The sequence below is a fragment of the Cryptotermes secundus genome, unplaced genomic scaffold, assembly GCF_002891405.2.
Source record: "Cryptotermes secundus unplaced genomic scaffold, Csec_1.0 scaffold975, whole genome shotgun sequence".
NCBI classification, from domain to species: domain Eukaryota; kingdom Metazoa; phylum Arthropoda; class Insecta; order Blattodea; family Kalotermitidae; genus Cryptotermes; species Cryptotermes secundus.
In genome coordinates this window covers 270,222-286,753 of record NW_019728507.1, presented here as the reverse complement: position 1 = coordinate 286,753, position 16,532 = coordinate 270,222, and the positions used below count along the sequence as shown (strand labels likewise).

Below are 16,532 nucleotides of genomic sequence, written 5' to 3'. Positions count from 1 at the left end.
TATGCCCTAAGAGCGTATGTATGAATTGCTACATTTTATTTCCACTTCCGGTTTCCAACGGTGCTCAGTTTGGACATCCCCGGTCTAAAGAAAGCTCTTAACTTCTTCTCCGCCTGCGAATTTATCAGGAAGCCAAACTGGAAATCTATTACTGCTTCAGGATTGGGCGCCTTTTCGAAGACACTGTGCTGTATACCTGCTAGGAAGGGCAGATAAATGAAAGAGTCTTAGCGTGTCCTTTCATCTCGATTTATGGATGACATGTTACATTTCCTGTTGACCGGACAGCCTACATTACATTTGTTTCGTGTTATTTCCTACTTCTTGGTTTAGGCCGACCAAACACTGGGATTCCCAGTTCCAATCCTGCCTCTGTGCAAATGTGTTTACTGTATTTTTTCTGTCTTGCGTTACGTTGGTGGGAAAGTCAGAAAGAAAGAGGACACTAGGAAGACCAAGACATTGGTAGGTGAACAATATTGAAATGGATGAGATGGTATGGACTTTAACGATCTGGCTCAGGGTAGGGACCAGTGAAGGGCTCTTGTGAACACGGTAATGAAATTTCGGATTCCATAAAATGTTGGAGAATTCTTGAGTAGCTGCACAATTGGCGGTTTCTCAAGAAGGTCTCAGCTTCAAGAGTGACTGAGTGAGTGAGTGAGCGTTACTAAGGTAGGAGCATTACTGTGAGCTGTTCCCCCATCTACAGCAATTGTCTAACCTCTCTGAATAGGATTTGGAAAGCACCTACTATTGGAGGAAGACAAGACTCGAATAAGCCTCCAACATAGAGAACGAGGTGACTCAGGATACGAGGGTCTCACAGCGTTGGTTGCGAAGAGGAGGGCCATCTTGTGGTAGACAGAGCCGTGCGGACACGTGAAGTGACCGGACTACATGACTCTATGTTCCAGAAGATAGAACTCTTAAAGGTGACGTTCAAGCACAAAAGGCGCAATGTTAACTACGTGTATCAGCAACTGTACCGATTCGGTTATGTAAGTTACTGTCCCTTAACGTTTTGTCGCAAGTCACAGAACTCGGGCAAACAGCGTATAAATACATTTTCTTCTGTCAAATGTGTATACATTCGTGTTATGTCAAAATTAAATACAAACTTCGGCTTCTTACAACGTCAAATTCCAGGCCACCTAACCGCATGTGGAACCGATTTTTTTTCAAAGGTTAGAAGCCCTGGTATTTTTAGCTTTAAGCTATTCTGGTCTCAATTTCTGCGTTGCCTATGAACATCATATCTTTTAGAAGAAGCCCTACTGGACACGGAATGATACACGCAGCCTGTTTCAAGTTCTGTATTTAAACTTCTCTCAACATTGTTACGTTCGCTATATCCGGGCACCTCAGCGCAGATAATGTGAAATGCATGCTGCTATTAATTCCAGTATCCTTTATTTACCAGACTCTTTCGTTCATTCATTCATCAATGGCTCTACAGCCCTTTCTTGGCCCCTGGCCTCTTCTTCAGTTTCGTAATCTTTCTTACACGGACGGCAGGACTCCTTGGAGGAGTGATCAGATCCATCGCAAGGCCGTTATCTATACATAGGGTAACACAAACACAGAATAAAAACATACACAGACATCCATGCTTTGAGTGGGATTCGAACTCACGATCTCAGCATTTGATAGAGCGAAGAACTCATGCCTCAGACCGCGCGGCCACTGCGATCGGCAGCCGATGCTGAAAACATTCAGTGGTGCTCCCTGTATCTGCAGTACTGGACGGTAGTTCATGAGAATTCATACTGAAGCACACGCTACAACTCTGTTTACTGACACACAGCTACTACTGGATGGCAGATGAATGCAGAAGTCCGAAGGAGGTTAGGATGGGCCGAGTATTCTATTGCAAGGAAGCAACTGTGCACTGCCACTCTTTGTCTGTTTCCAAAAGAAGAATTGGATGCTACGAGGCATTCCGGTGAACAAAAGTTTTGAGTCTTTTCACGCACTTCTGGGACTTCTCACGTCTCCCTGTCCTCTGAGTTCATATCTTCGCAAGGCCTCTACCTGTACACAAACAAATCAAACACAGTAAAACGCACACACAAACTAAACATCCATGCCCTGAGTGGGATTCGAACCCACGATCTCGGTTTCCAAGTGAGCGAAGACAGTACATGCCTTAGACCGCTCGGCTACTGTGACCGGCCCTGAGATCATATACATACGCTAATTTGAGCAATATTGTATCTTCATTGACTGCCTCTGTGGTCCAGTGGTCAGAGTTCCTGGCTACAGAGCCAGAGGTTCGGGTTCGATTCCCGGCGCTACCAGATTTTCTGAGAAATAATGGGTCTGGAACGGGGTCCACTCAGCCTCATGAGGATAATTGAGGAGCTATTTCAAGGAAATAGCGGCTGCGGTCTAGAAAACTGAAATTAACGGCCGTGGGGATTCGTTGCGCTGACCACATGGCACCCTCTATCCTCAAAAGTTGGCACAAGTTTTTTTGTAATTCGCTTAGTGGGGGGTGGAGTCCAACTGGGTCAACCCGGCACGGCGGCCACTGATTGGCCTATTGTAGCCTGCCCCAAGTGATTATGATGATGGAGAATTTGGTGGAATGAAGATTGTCAGGGGAAACCGAAGTTCTCGGAAAAAACCCGCCCCAGCGCCACCCGGGCCACCGTGGTGGGAAGCCAGAGAATAACCGCTTGAGCTATGGCGCGGCCAAGGTTGGCACTAACTTCGCCGACAAGCGGCGGTCGCTCGGTCGGTATAGTTCGCTTGCAGACTACAGGCCACGGAGTTTGTTTTTTGTTTATATATTCACTTCTATTTTCACGTCATTTCCAATTTAAATGACATTTCTTCTCTTCTTCTGTCATATTGCCATGCGAAAAATCTGTTTTTATTTAATACTGTATCGTAAAGCCACTTCTAGAAATTATTGAGGAAATCTCAAATTTTACCGCCATCTTTGAGCCGATTGTCTAGATAATGTGGGACCCTCAACGTCTCACAGCCCTGTGGGCTTCCGTGGCCTCTTACAGGGATAGCTTTACCACACGTAGCGCTCACACATTCATCTCCTTTTTCAATACAACTTAAAAATATTCACAGTATCTCTTTAATTTGATTTAACGTTAAACTCACATCAACTGCATCATGTTTCGGCCTTACTTGACCATCTTCAGGCAACTGTTCACTTTTTGAAAACCGTCGCCCTGCACTAGAGCTTAAGTAAATATATTTCCGTATTACTGCATACCGTTGTTCACATTAAAATACGTTTGTTTGAGACCGAAAGTCTCTCTCACAATTCCGCGTTATTTTCCTTTTGCGGCGCCCACATTTGTCCCCCTTTCGTATGTATGTTCTCACTACTTGGGTTTATGTCCCCTGTAGGCCTTCCATTTTTCATGCTTCTGCTTACCTCACGACCTAAGCTTCGTTTTGGAAACAAACTTATCTCAGCTAATTTATAGTACAGTCGTACCAGAAAGTATTGTCTCATTTGATCTTAAAACATTTCTTCATTCAGAAAGAAATCCATCCCTAACATTTAGTTTGAAAATATTCATGTCCTTTGGCTAGTAAAATTGCCGCGGAATAAATTGGTCATGATAATGTGAGCTGCCATTACCGAAGAAGAAATGCCTTGGACAGACGAACAGCTGTGGCGCCTAGTAACTACAGCAATGCATGCATATAACGGGGAAAGGTCAAATTTTCGGAAACATTAAAGCATACAGAAGCAAGCGTTCGAACGCTGCAGAGATACCCCATATCGAACTTTCTATATCAAGTTGAAACGTCTGTTTCTTTCTAGACAAGTCCAATAATCAGATTATTATAATTCCGATGTCATGACAAGCGACCAATCACGTGAATGCTGGGGTAGGGTGATGACGATAGCAGGGAGCAGGGGAGCGTATTTTAGCTGGTGGGGTTCGCGTTGCAGTGGCGTCACTGACGTTTTAAGTGAAAGGGGGGGGATTAATTTAGGAGGTAGTTGCAGTCACATGTAAAGTACTGAATGGCGCTTCTAAATCTGAACAAGAGGTCCTGGGAAAGAACTTATTCGTGTATAGCTCCAGATGTCGACTCTTTAAACCTGTGAGACATAACCTCTAAAGAATCGCATAGTAAGGGCGGTTACACTGAGTGATATGTGAACAGTGCTTCACACACAGGCTGTAGCTCTGTTTGAGATCTAGCTGGACATAACACTTCATGGGTTCAGAGCCAATGTTTAATTAGTTGCTGCAATCAAATCGAAAATTAAAGTAAACTCTTGCCGTCTCCAAGCTGTTATTTTGTATAACTTCCTGGTTATAACACCGTGCAGTGTGGTGAAAGTTAGCTAAAGTTTCGAAGGAATATATCGCTAAGCAAGAAACCTGCATAAAGCATGCAGTAAGCAGCGTCTGCTTAAGGCGTTATATCCCAGAAGTAGACACCTTCATGGTCACTCCTGCAAGAACTTAAAACATCAACACAAATTATCTCAGCAGAATGTGTATGTTTCTGAATTTCTAAGGCCCTACAAATTTCCATGATCCAATTGGTACTAGAGTCACCGCAACCTCGAAGCTGTCATGAAGGCATACTGGTATGATTGGCAGCAAGAAAAATCATGTATGAGGTAGCCGAGTTTTGCATCATGTCAAATCAAGTTTCATGAAAATCTATTAGTTTGTTAAAAAATTAGAAAAGTTGTATACGCATGGGCACAAACGAAATATTTATATTATTTTCGGTTCTATTCTTTTATCGCTTTCTATTTTTCTTTTATCTTTTGTCTGGATTATTTCTGGTATGCGCGCTAGTTCATTCTCCTACAAAAACCAAAGCAATTAGTTCCACCTCTAAAGACGGTTTAACCAGATCTAAATAACAGACATAATTCCAACCAAAAGAACAGAGGACAGCAAACCTAGGCCCATAATAATAACGTCCTTCATTTTCAAGCAAAACAGGCTAAAACCAGGCAGTTACGTAGAGATAATTTTTAGAGTACCTATTTTATAAGAAAGCGTACTATGTCTGCGTTTAGAATTATATCTGGGATATACTAACACATTCTTAATTATTTTTAACAAAAGTTCGATGTTGGCCTAAGCAGCAGTCCATTGGGGGCCCTCAACTTTCCCATAAGCAATATGAATGTGAAAACGTGCAAGGATCGTTCATTGATCTCACTAGCAGGAATTTAAGATACTGTCACGTGTATTTGAGACTATAGACGGGGCTTTGATTGGCGAATAGACTTATTGACCACATACAGCTTGTAACTACAAATAAGTATATCACTACTGCTGATTTTCACACTACAAATCGCTCCACGCTAAGTCTTCTCGGTCTGCTTTCACTAGTCGTTGCTTGGTAACAGCTCTCAACAATGGCTATTACTGTATGTTTTCATTAGACGTTTCAGGGTAACATATCTTGACAATGAAGGTTCTCCAGCTTCTGTACGCACGTCAAAGTCAAAATCAAAGTCAAAGTTACGTGAACTGAACTGTAACGCCAATCGTCTTCAAGATATCTCCTCAGCACGGACCACGCAGGAAACACAACCACTATTTTGTTGTAGAAGTATGTTTACCGCGACGTCGCATATCAACGGTCGCGGCCCGGACCACACAGAAAACACACTTCTTACATTTTTCGCGTCCGTGTATGTTGCGGGCGTTACCTAGCAATGACCGCTATTTGCAGAGTCACTGCTTAGCAACAGGTCTATACGTCACCACATGCAACGGACCGTTTCTTGTAAGAACGCCTCTGTCACTTCATATCGTAAAGAATGCCAGAGAATACAGTCTTTTTAGGCTTGCTGACCTCATGGCGGTAAATACGTGTAATTGCAGGTAGGCATGTGAAGTTCTGTATGCTGCACATTCATAACGCTACGAAGTTTCCAAATTCCATAGGATTTGTAGTTCTCTCGGGGGCGGCTAGAAAGATACCATATCATGGCATGTGACACCGTGTAGTCTGGTATGTTAGTACCTACGTTCTGGAGGAATACACTTCCTCCGTCTTCAGGACCGAAGAGTAAGCCAAGAAAAGAACAAGAAAACATCCTTGCTTCATGGCTTAATATTAAACCCTGAAGATAGAAGTTGTACTCTTCTCCGAAACGTCGGTAAACGTCTATCAGACTACATGACGTCATATTTTTAAAGTCTTTTCTTATCGTTATTCGTAAGCTTGTGGTTGCCAAGAAAACATCTCATCGGATTCCACAACGTATGACAAGCCAAAGAAAGGTTCCAGGAACCTCCACTAAACCCGTCACCGCCCAGACTCGTCGGAACTGGTTTGTATTGTTTTCAATTTTCAACCCCGATGATGTTAAAAGGGGGCCTCCTATGGAGTGTCGGAATTCGTGTGATAAAATCTCGCTTTTTTGCCTGTAGCTGCATGGATGTCAGTTTTTGCTTCAGTGCAGTGTAGCTGTAATTTGCCGGCGAGTGGGGAACAACAGGTTAGGCGGATAGTGTGAGAGTATGTCACTAAAATATGATAATCATTTGCAACAGATAAGCAATTAGAAACGTTTTCTTTTCACTCAATAAGCAGTAATAAATGTTGCGCTTAGAGTCGGTCTTACCGTCGTTGTCTATATATTCAATGTTTTTTTCCTTGGCACTACAGCCCCAGTGGGCCTAGGCCTACCTCCATGAACTTCTCCGTTCACTTCGGTTTTTCTAGATCTTACACATTCGGTAGGACTCCTTGGGCGGGTGATCAGCTCGTCGCAAGGCCTCAACCTGTACACAAGCAGAGAAAAACGCATACACACAAACTAAACATCCATGCCTTGAGTGGGATTCGAACCCACGATCCCGGTTTCCAAGCGAGCGAAGACAGTACATGCCTTAGACCGCTCGGCTACCGTGACCGGCATATCCAATGATTAGTAAAGTAAAAAGTAAAAAAAGTAAAGCTATCCCTGTACCAGGCCGTGAAGGCCCATAGAGTTGTGAGACGTTGAGGCTCCCACATTTTCTAGACAATCGGCTCAAAGATGGCGGTAAGGTTGTCAGCCTTACGCGCCGGTCGCGCTTTACTCCCCAGGAAAATTATTTAATTAATTCCTGGTACTCATTTCTGTTAGAGGCTGAGTAAACCCCAGGGCGTAGTGCGGCCGGAAGAATTAGGTCAACTGAAAAAAATTCAGTGACAAAGGTAAAAATAAAAGTAAGTAACAGCATCCCTGTAACAAGCTGTGGAGGCCCACAGGGCTGTGAGACGTTGAGGCTCCCGTATTTTCTAGACAATCGGCTCGCAGATGGCGGTGAGGTTGTCAGCCTTACGCGCCACACAAAAATAAGTTAAGCATTTATTTATTGCTTTGAATTTAAGAAATCTTTCGAAATAATATTCTCCATGTTCAGTACGCAACACACAAAGCTGTGACATAGTTCTAAAAGTTTACTGGCATGTTCAGTTCTGAACATTCCTGTTAACAGGAGAGAATATTTTTGCTTAACTGACTTTTGAGTCATTCTGTATATATCAAGAATCATCTAACGCAACAGATGCTCACATACAATATTATTTATATGCATGTTGGCCTCTTAGTCCTTGTCGGAATTACAAGTGCTCTATTGCGGCCAAGTTACACGATCCGTCCAGCGATGTAATTACAGATACAAGGGTTGATATTAATGTGGCCTCCAACCGTCACACTTGTTGGCTGTACAGAAGTCAATATGCGTAGAGACCATACCTGTAGGTATGAGCTGCAAGCATTATGCAATAATGAAGGGAAATTTCCATACCAGAAGACATTTCAATGGAGTTATCTACCTATCTATGGCTGTACATCGCTTGTGGAACTTTGCCGTTTTCTCAGTTTCTTAATCTATACAGAGTCTCTCGGACTCCTTGGACGGGGGATCAGCCAGTCGCAAGGCCGCTGCCTACACGCAGAACAATACAAACACAATAAATGCACACAGACATCCATGCCTCGAGTGGGATTTGAACCCACGATTCCAGTTTTCGAGCAGGCGAAGACGGTTCATGTCTTAGACCGCGTGGGCACTGTGAGCGGCACTGGAACATCTAGGCAGACAAAAGAGAAACTTGGGACCTTAATATATACGATTGACGAACGAAAATTGGAACGTTCTGTAGTGGTATTTTAGGTGTTACACTAACTTTTAAATATTGCACTTGGAATGAGAATAACTCGATAAATATCATGAGATTGGTGGCAGGAATTCCTCGTCACATTGTCTCCATGTCACCAATTATTCTGGGCCTTGGTTCTTATTTATTGGGTTCTGGGGCCAGGCAGTTAAGGTAACCGGAGCCGAAACCTGATCAGACCTCTACTGCCAAGGTGCAGAACAGACCTAGACAGAGACAGATGTCGAGCGTAATTGCGGGCCCGTATCCATTGCACAACTGCGGGCATAAATAGACTGGGCCGTGACACTAATTACAAACCCGCTCTATTGGCGAGGTGAAGCATGTGTGAGGCTTGGAGCACACGCAGTTTCATCATCACAAAATTCAGACGGACTTCTTGCACACTGGGGACACTTTCAGGCAATATCAAGCGGTCGGAGAGTGAATTTTGTGCTTGCTTGTATTCCTCTAACGACGCTGCCAGTAGCACAAACAATACTGTCACGATCTCGTGTTGCTGCGAGACTTAGACTGGGTTTTGTATTGGATGATTGGATTTATTCACACCTTATACACACCACTCGGAATCAGATGTACGCACTTCGCAACTCACCGTTACACACGCACTAGGATTTTCAGTCTTCACTAGTCGTATCCTGACAAGGGATTTTTTAACAGTTTCACTGTCACTTCAAATCACACATGAAGTTCTCTTTTCAGAGCCCAGTTCCTTTCTTGTCATTATTCTGCAGCTCCAAATTCCGAAGGCTCGACTCAATTCAGTTCCTCTGTTCCTAGGCTCATATCCCGGCAGACTGGTGTCCCGTAACGTGACTCCATTCCTCTCAAATGATTTATTCTTCATAATCACTTTGCACGGACAACGCAGAAAACAGCTTATCTATTGTTGGAAAGGCGTATTTACAGGTCCTCTGTATAGCAACGGAGGTTACTTGATTGTATTCGTTGCCGCGGGAATGTGTTTACCGAGTCGTTGCCTAGCAATGTATGACTTATTCCGGCTTTCGGGCGTTATGTCACAATATAGCTCAGACTGGTAGGATAATTTGTGAATACGAGTAGAAGGGATATGAAAGGAAGCGATCGTAGCCCAGTTTAACAGTTCCCTGGAGAGACTGAGAAAATAACGAAAACTTTATTCAAGAGAGTCGTATAGGGACCACGACGTGAGTCCGAGACTTTCGGAAGAGGAAGTATCAGTTCGGATGGTGAAGTTGACTTACATCTAGAGGTTTCAAGGAATGAGGCATAAGACAGACGTGCTGGGGTTACTGCAACTAATGCACATAGCCTGACCCTCCGCCCAAAAAAAGTTTTAGCAGAAGCCTTCCTGATTGGCTAAAATTCCGGCTACTATTCCTTTCAACAAACGAGTAAATAACTGAAGGTTTACGACGTTTTGCAGTAAACAGAAAACCATTTACACCAACGTACAGCTGGACCGAATCCAATCATACAAGCTAGAGACTTCCCAGCGAGTTGTTTAACGGCGCTTATTTGTGTGGCATATCAACTTGGGAGCGGGGTTAATAACCACATATCACTAAACGTGCCGCAGTATCTCTGTATGAAGTCCCCAAGGCAGATCACTACTTGATCGATCACAGTGGCCGCGGGTTTTAAGGCATGAACCGTCTTCGCTCCCTCGATCCCTGGGATCATACAAAACCCGGTCACTGGTCCCTTTCTTGAACCAAATGAGCCTCTCCTCCAGCTTAGCGTTATCCTTTGATATAATGTTCCCTCTTCTGAATTGTCTCTGTTCATCAGCTTTCCAAAGCTGTGTAATCACTTGCGTGCTCTCCACTCCTCTCCTCTCCTTAACCATGCGTTCTTCATGCCCCACAATTGTCATTCTCCTTGCTTTGGCAGTATAAACAACATTTGGGAAAGGGATACAAATTATGACGCTTCTTATTACGTAAATTTCTTCGACCCCCTACTCCAAGCAACGCCATATTTTTCACGCTTTGCTTGCCTAATGAAACTATGGACTGCCTCTTCTTTTTCCCCATCTTTAGGGTTCGGTCCCTCCGGCCTGTTCCGTTTCAGAATTATTTCCGAAACTGTAATTATACTCAACATTTGGTAGAGCCCCCTGTCCAGTGCGTACCGGGGATCTTTCCTCGGTGGTGAAACGGCCGAGGCGTGAAGCTGACTACTCACCTCATTGTAGTTCCGAGGTCAAGAATGGCAAAGCTATATCTCCACTTCCTCATACACCTTCATGGTTTAGTGCTTAATTAATAAAAGACAGGGACAATTTACCTTCCTTGACTGGGGAGCGATCAACAGCAAAAATTATAGGTACAAGGGACAATACAGAGGTGGGCGAACAGGAATATACATCAATACCTCGAGTGGAATTCGAACCAACGACCCAAATGTTCGAGCCGAAGAAGATCGTACAGGTTAGTTAATGTTCCGCAGCACTTCTACGCTAACTTCCCCAAGTGCCGGTGTCTTCTATTTATTTACTTTCCGGTTCGCTATTGCGGAAATGGTACAGTCAGATACAGAAAATCAATACCACAAAATTACGTTTGCCAGTTTCGGAAATTGTGATCCCGCGAGATCAATAAAGTGTAGTTTCGTGAAATTTCTTACAGCGGTTTTCACGAAGATTTATGAAGATTTACATCTAGGATATGATGCCACGTAATCTCATAGTTGGTTACGGGTGATATTGTGTAGGTAGATCAGTATTATACCCTGAAGATGGAGGCAACACGTTCTTCCGTAGCGTCCGTAAACATCTACCACACTACCGGGTGTCACATTCCAGAAGACAGTAATCTTAATAAACTGCTTGTTTTTTAAGTACATTAAAGAAACTCCGTGGCCTGTAGTCCGCAAGCGCACTATACCGACTGAACGACCGCCGTTTTTCGGCGAAGTTAGTACCAACTTTAGCGGATAGAGGATGTCGCGTGGTCAGTGCAACGGATCCCCACAGCCGTTAATCTCGGTTTTCTTGACCGGAGCCGCTATTTCCTAGAAATAGCTCCTCAGTTATCCTCACGAGGCTGAGTGGACCCCGTTCCAGATCCACTACTTCTCAGAAAATCTGGTAGCGCCGGGAATCGAACCCGGGACCTCTGGATATATAACGAAGAACTCTTCAACAGAAAATCTATTTGCGGCCATGCAGAGCAAAATCGACCAGTAGTCTCATGAAAACATGTTGCGCTATGTTGAGAGGTAACAGTCAACAGCTGTTTGACTGTGTATTATTTCTCGTAACACTAATTGTGATCGCATCGCAATAATGCAGACATGTTAATAGCCATCCACAGGATAACATCACGTCTGCAAGATTTCAACTGTCACATCTGTTATGAACGGTTCTTATGATCGTTCGTCCGCCCGATGAACTTGTCTAGTAAGTCCTAATTAAACGCTATGTCCGTATCCTTATTAGGGCACGCGTGCGAATGACGTCATACCAGTCAGTGAATAATGAAGAACATTAGAACAGAAACCAGACAGCAGTTCCCAGGAGGGGCAATTAGCACACTGTATGCCATGTTACAACACATCAGCCCTCAGACCCCATTGTGTTCTTTCCGTGAAGTACACAAAATGAACCTGTATTGGGAAGCACATCCGCACATTTAAGTTCCAAAAGCAGTAAATGCATTTCATGCAAATGCTCACTCACACTAAAATTTGTGGTTCGCAGTTAAATTTCGTGCGTCCAATTAGATCATTACGAGGTTATTACAATTCGTTACGTAATAACTGATGGATCCAGATGCCAGATTTCCCAGAAAGTACGCCAGAAGAATTTCGTATGAAAATAGTCTGTATTGTGTTGTTAGGTTCAAACCGCCAATTCAATCAGTTCTCTTTAAATTGTTGATTTAGTGACTAGGCCTGATTGGCGTGATAATGAAAGTGATAAATAAATTTTGATAATATACTCGTATAATCTCGCTCTTTGGAGTCAAATCGAAGCAAGCCACAAATAAGGAAACACTGCATTGCTTTGTTCAGGCTACAGCTAAATTAATAAGTCGTAAAGTTTGGAATGCCGGTCACGGTAGCCGAGCGGTCTAAGGCATGTACTGTATTCACTCGCTTGAAAACCGGGATCGTGGTTTCGAATCCCACTCAGGGCATGGATGTTTAGTCTGTGTGTGTGCGTTTTTCTGTGTTTCTGTACAGGTAGAGGCCTTGCGACGAGCTGATCACCCGCCCAAGGAGTCCTACCGAATGTGTAAGATCTAGAAAAACCGAAGTGAACGGAGAAGTTCATGGAGGTAGGCCTAGGCCCCCTGGGGCTGTAGTGCCAAGGGGGGAAAAGAAAGAAGTTTGGGTTGCTTTTGTAAAATTATGTCCGGAAATCTAGGCAGAGCGGTTACAGTAGCAAAGGGGTCTAAGGCATGTACTCTCTTCGCTCGCTCGAAGCCGGGTTAGTAGGTTCAGATCCCACACAAGGCATGGATATTTGGTATGTGTTTGTGTTGTCCTGTGTTTAGGTAGAGGCTTTGCGACGAACTGATCACTCGCCCGAGGAGCCCTACCGTCTGTAAAATGGTCAAAATGAAAAAGCCACCTCGACACCTTAAGGGTATAAGAGAAACGGTTTAAGTAAAGTAAAAAATCTAGCAGAAAGAAATTCTTAACATTGTTCATTAGTTATAATGGCGTGAGTTTCGTTGGTTTTGACCAATAGGGTTGCATATGTTCTGTTTAAGGGCGAGGAACTATGTTCAAATTAGCTAGTAGCAAATGAGGGACTTTGGTATCGGTGTCGGACTCCATGCAGAGCCGTCTCTAGGAAGACAAGAGCGTCGTGGTTACAAGCCTCAATTTGTTTATTCAGTAGACCCGCAGATCCGTGTCTGTCGTGATGTTATTTCACCCCACGTACACTTCTTCCGCGTCTCTTGCTGTTAGATATTAGGTTTTCAACATGTTGCTTCCTCTTGTGCAAGGCATTTTGCTCTGTTAAATTAGGTTAAGATCGCCTATTAACTAGGCCACAGACTGATTTAGAAGAAAACATTCAAAATATAACATCCAGCATCTTAATGGTCATGATTCAAAAAGTTTTCTGACCAATTATGAAGCTTAGTTTAAAATTTCGCTATGGTCTGTAATATGCTTGGGGTAGAACGCACTTGCACTGAAACACATTTATGTGTGTGAAATGAGTTGGGGATTGGGAAGGCTAGTAATGTCCCGGTGTGCGCACATACATCGCCGCCGAACCTTCCATACTTCTCCTCTCTTCTCGCAACTTCCAGAAACAACGTGCCTGGTCTCTCACTTCTGTGCCGCACCCTTCTAGAAATATAACTTGTACGAAGAAAGGAGAGACAGTGCAGTTGAGTCGTAGATTAGGAGCAACGTGACGTATAGGCGTGTGGTGAAACAGTATGAAAAGACGAGGTAGGTGGCAGTGTAATGATTTTCTGTGAAATTTTACTTCAAGATCATGGCAAACTGTAACTGCTATGGAACATGATAAACTTTGCAATAAAATCCAGACGCTCTTCATCTTTCTGAGATGAACGTGCCGCGCTGCAAGAGACCCTGGCGCACTATCTTGTAAGCTAAGGGACGTGAGTTGTATTTCACCGTGACAGTAATTTACGATATCAATAATAACAAATGTACAGAACAAGGTGTTATGAAAGAAAGGCACCACGATTCTGCACCACTTGTCTAATACATATGTATGCCTACATGCAGCCCAAATATGACCAAATATTAAGGATGATTAAAATATATTTAAAGGAAGCGTATAGTAAAATCTGTGTAGGTAAATATTTGTCTGATTGTTTCCCTATTCAGAGTGGTCTAAAACAAGGAGATGCTTTATCGCCACTGCTTTTCAACTTTGCTTAAGAATGTGCTTGCTACTAGGAAGGTCCAGGAAAAACTGGTGGCACTTAAATTAAATGGAACATTTCAGCCGTTTGTTTATGCTGATGACGTGAATCTACTGGATGATAATATAGATACCATAAACAAAAACACACGAACATTAATTGACGCTAGTAAGGAGGTTGGTCGAGATGTAAACACTGAGAAACCTAAGTATATGTTACTGTCTCGTCACCAAAATGCAGAGCAAAATGATGACATAAAGATAGGTAACAGATGTAAGATTTTATGTTTTCACGAAGGTGACTATGAAGAATGTCGTCTTTTGGGATGTGGTGCAGTATAGATATTTTGTTAACCGACGTTTCGGAGGAATGTATCGTCTCCATCTTCAGGGTACAGAAATCCGCGAGCGATGAACCAGCCTGAGCAGGTGTCTGTACACTAGCTCAGTCAGTCAGATTCAGACTGCAGCCACCTGTTCAGGCTGGTTCATCGCTCATGGATTTCTGTAACCTGAAGATGGAGGCGATACATTCCTCAGAAACGTCGGTTCACATAAGATGTACCCGGTACCACATCCCGAAAGACGGTATTCCTTACCTAATATTAGTGTTCCAAAATGCAGACAAATAAGAGGGAACACAAACTAGAGCTAGTTAAGGGTAGTAGTAGTAGTAGTAGAAATAATAATAATAATAATAATAATAATAATAATAATGCTCTTTCTCTTCCCAGGAATTGCCATAAATTACAACAGAAGATTGCATCCTATAAGTTGAGAAATATGCTATCATAGCAAGCCACGTGTTAAGAAATGAACTGTTGCAGGTTTGCCTACCTCTGTGCAGTATGGCTATAGCTTTGCAGTTCATTAAAATAACTAAACAATTATTTAAACAAATTCGTTGGTCGTCTGACGGGCGGTAATACTGCGGGGGTGGCAGAATTGTGGGTTATGTCAACCGGATGGAAGTTGGGAATGGATTATGTCTGTCGGCGAGAGGACTCAAGCATTTGTGGGGGTTATGCGGCTGGAGGCAGGAAGAGCTCGCTGGCGGTTGTGGGGGTGGGACCTGTGGTTGTTCCAGTTGTCGAGATCGAGGGCTTGACGGGAACTGCAACGCAGGAGGACGGATGCTGTGATTCAGGCTGCAGTCATTAAGGGGGCTCGTGTCTGATGACTCTTTCAGGTGGTAGGGCGGTGGAGTGACTGATTATGTCACTGGGCGGGATTGGGGTAATGTACCATTTCGGATGGGATGTCGGGATAAGTAACTTTGACGTTCAGCAGGACGGAAAGTGGTTACGACGGTAAGAAGTTAAAGCTATCCCTGTAACAGGCCGTGGAGGCCCATAGGGTTGTGAGATGCTGAGGCTTCCACAATTTCTAGATATTCAGCTCACAGATGGCGGTAAGGTCAGCCTTACGCGCCGGCCGCCCTTTACCCCCAGGAAGATTCCTGATACTCATTTCTGTTAGAGGCTGAGTCGACCCCAGGGCCATAGTGCGGCTGGAAGGATTAAGTAAATTGAAAAGATCCAGTGACCTCCTCTGGAATGGAACCTGCGACCTTCCGGCTTGTAGCGTAGTGCCTCAACCAACTACGCCATCGCGTGCTCTGGTTATGATGGTTTATATCAATTCAATTTGCAGGGTCAGTCTTGAAGGTACAACTTCCTCTCCGGACAATAGACCGTTGCGACATGTTTAACAAGATAGAGCCGTCATGAGGCAGATACCTCTGCGTAGCTGCGCTATTTTGCTATTCCTGCTTCGCTCTTTCCACAACTGACTACAGTTACGTAAGCCCAGATGAGGTGAGTTTTTTTTTTCAATTTACCTAATCCTTCCAGCCGCACTATGGCCCTGTGGCCGACTCAACCTCTAACAGAAATGAGCACCAGGAATCTTCTTGTGGGGTAAAGGGCGGCCGGCGCGTAAGGCTGACAACCTCACTGCCATATGTGGGTCGATTGTCTAGAGAAAATGTAGGAACCTCTATGTCTCACAACCCTATGAGCCTCAACGGCCGGTTACAGGGATAGCTTTATTATTATTTTTTTACTTTACATATAGAAAGATGCAGAAATTACTGGGTTTTTGGACTTTTTCTATCGTCCGAAATTCTAGACAATAGAAGACGATGGAAAACCCATTAATTCTGTGTGTCACCCACCATCGTCAGAACCCTTTAGAATCGTCATATAGAAAGTTGACAATTTTTGTCTATCTCTGGTATGCCAATCACAAAAATGAAGATCGAAACATAACATGCGCAATCTCCTTTTCCTCATGTCTCGTATGCAAGGCTTATGTAAGTACACACCACTTGCAAAGCAATTTGAGATAATGACGTAATTTAATTGAGAATGATCTTTTATTGTTTAGTGAAACATCACATTCTCGCTTAATGACTCAGAAAATTATGAGAACACAAAGAAAAATACAAGAGTTAAAATTCAGGATTGTTTTAGCACAAAATTCGGTACAAAGAACCGTCAAGTAATGCAACATGTTTGCTTGCAGATTGGAATGGACATGCTTTCAGCTGGTT

The 16,532-nt window shown here is 43.5% G+C and overlaps 1 long non-coding RNA gene across 1 annotated transcript in view; it reads right to left on the bottom strand.

Annotated features, from left to right (window-relative positions):
• Window positions 1–1,566: 1,566 nt before the first annotated feature.
• The window catches only part of LOC111865256, a 195,368-nt gene continuing 180,402 nt past the window's right edge, over window positions 1,567–16,532 (bottom strand). The window contains exon 3 of the long non-coding RNA XR_002842953.2: window positions 1,567–2,034. This is a non-coding gene — a long non-coding RNA (uncharacterized LOC111865256). The remainder of the gene's footprint in view (window positions 2,035–16,532) is intronic.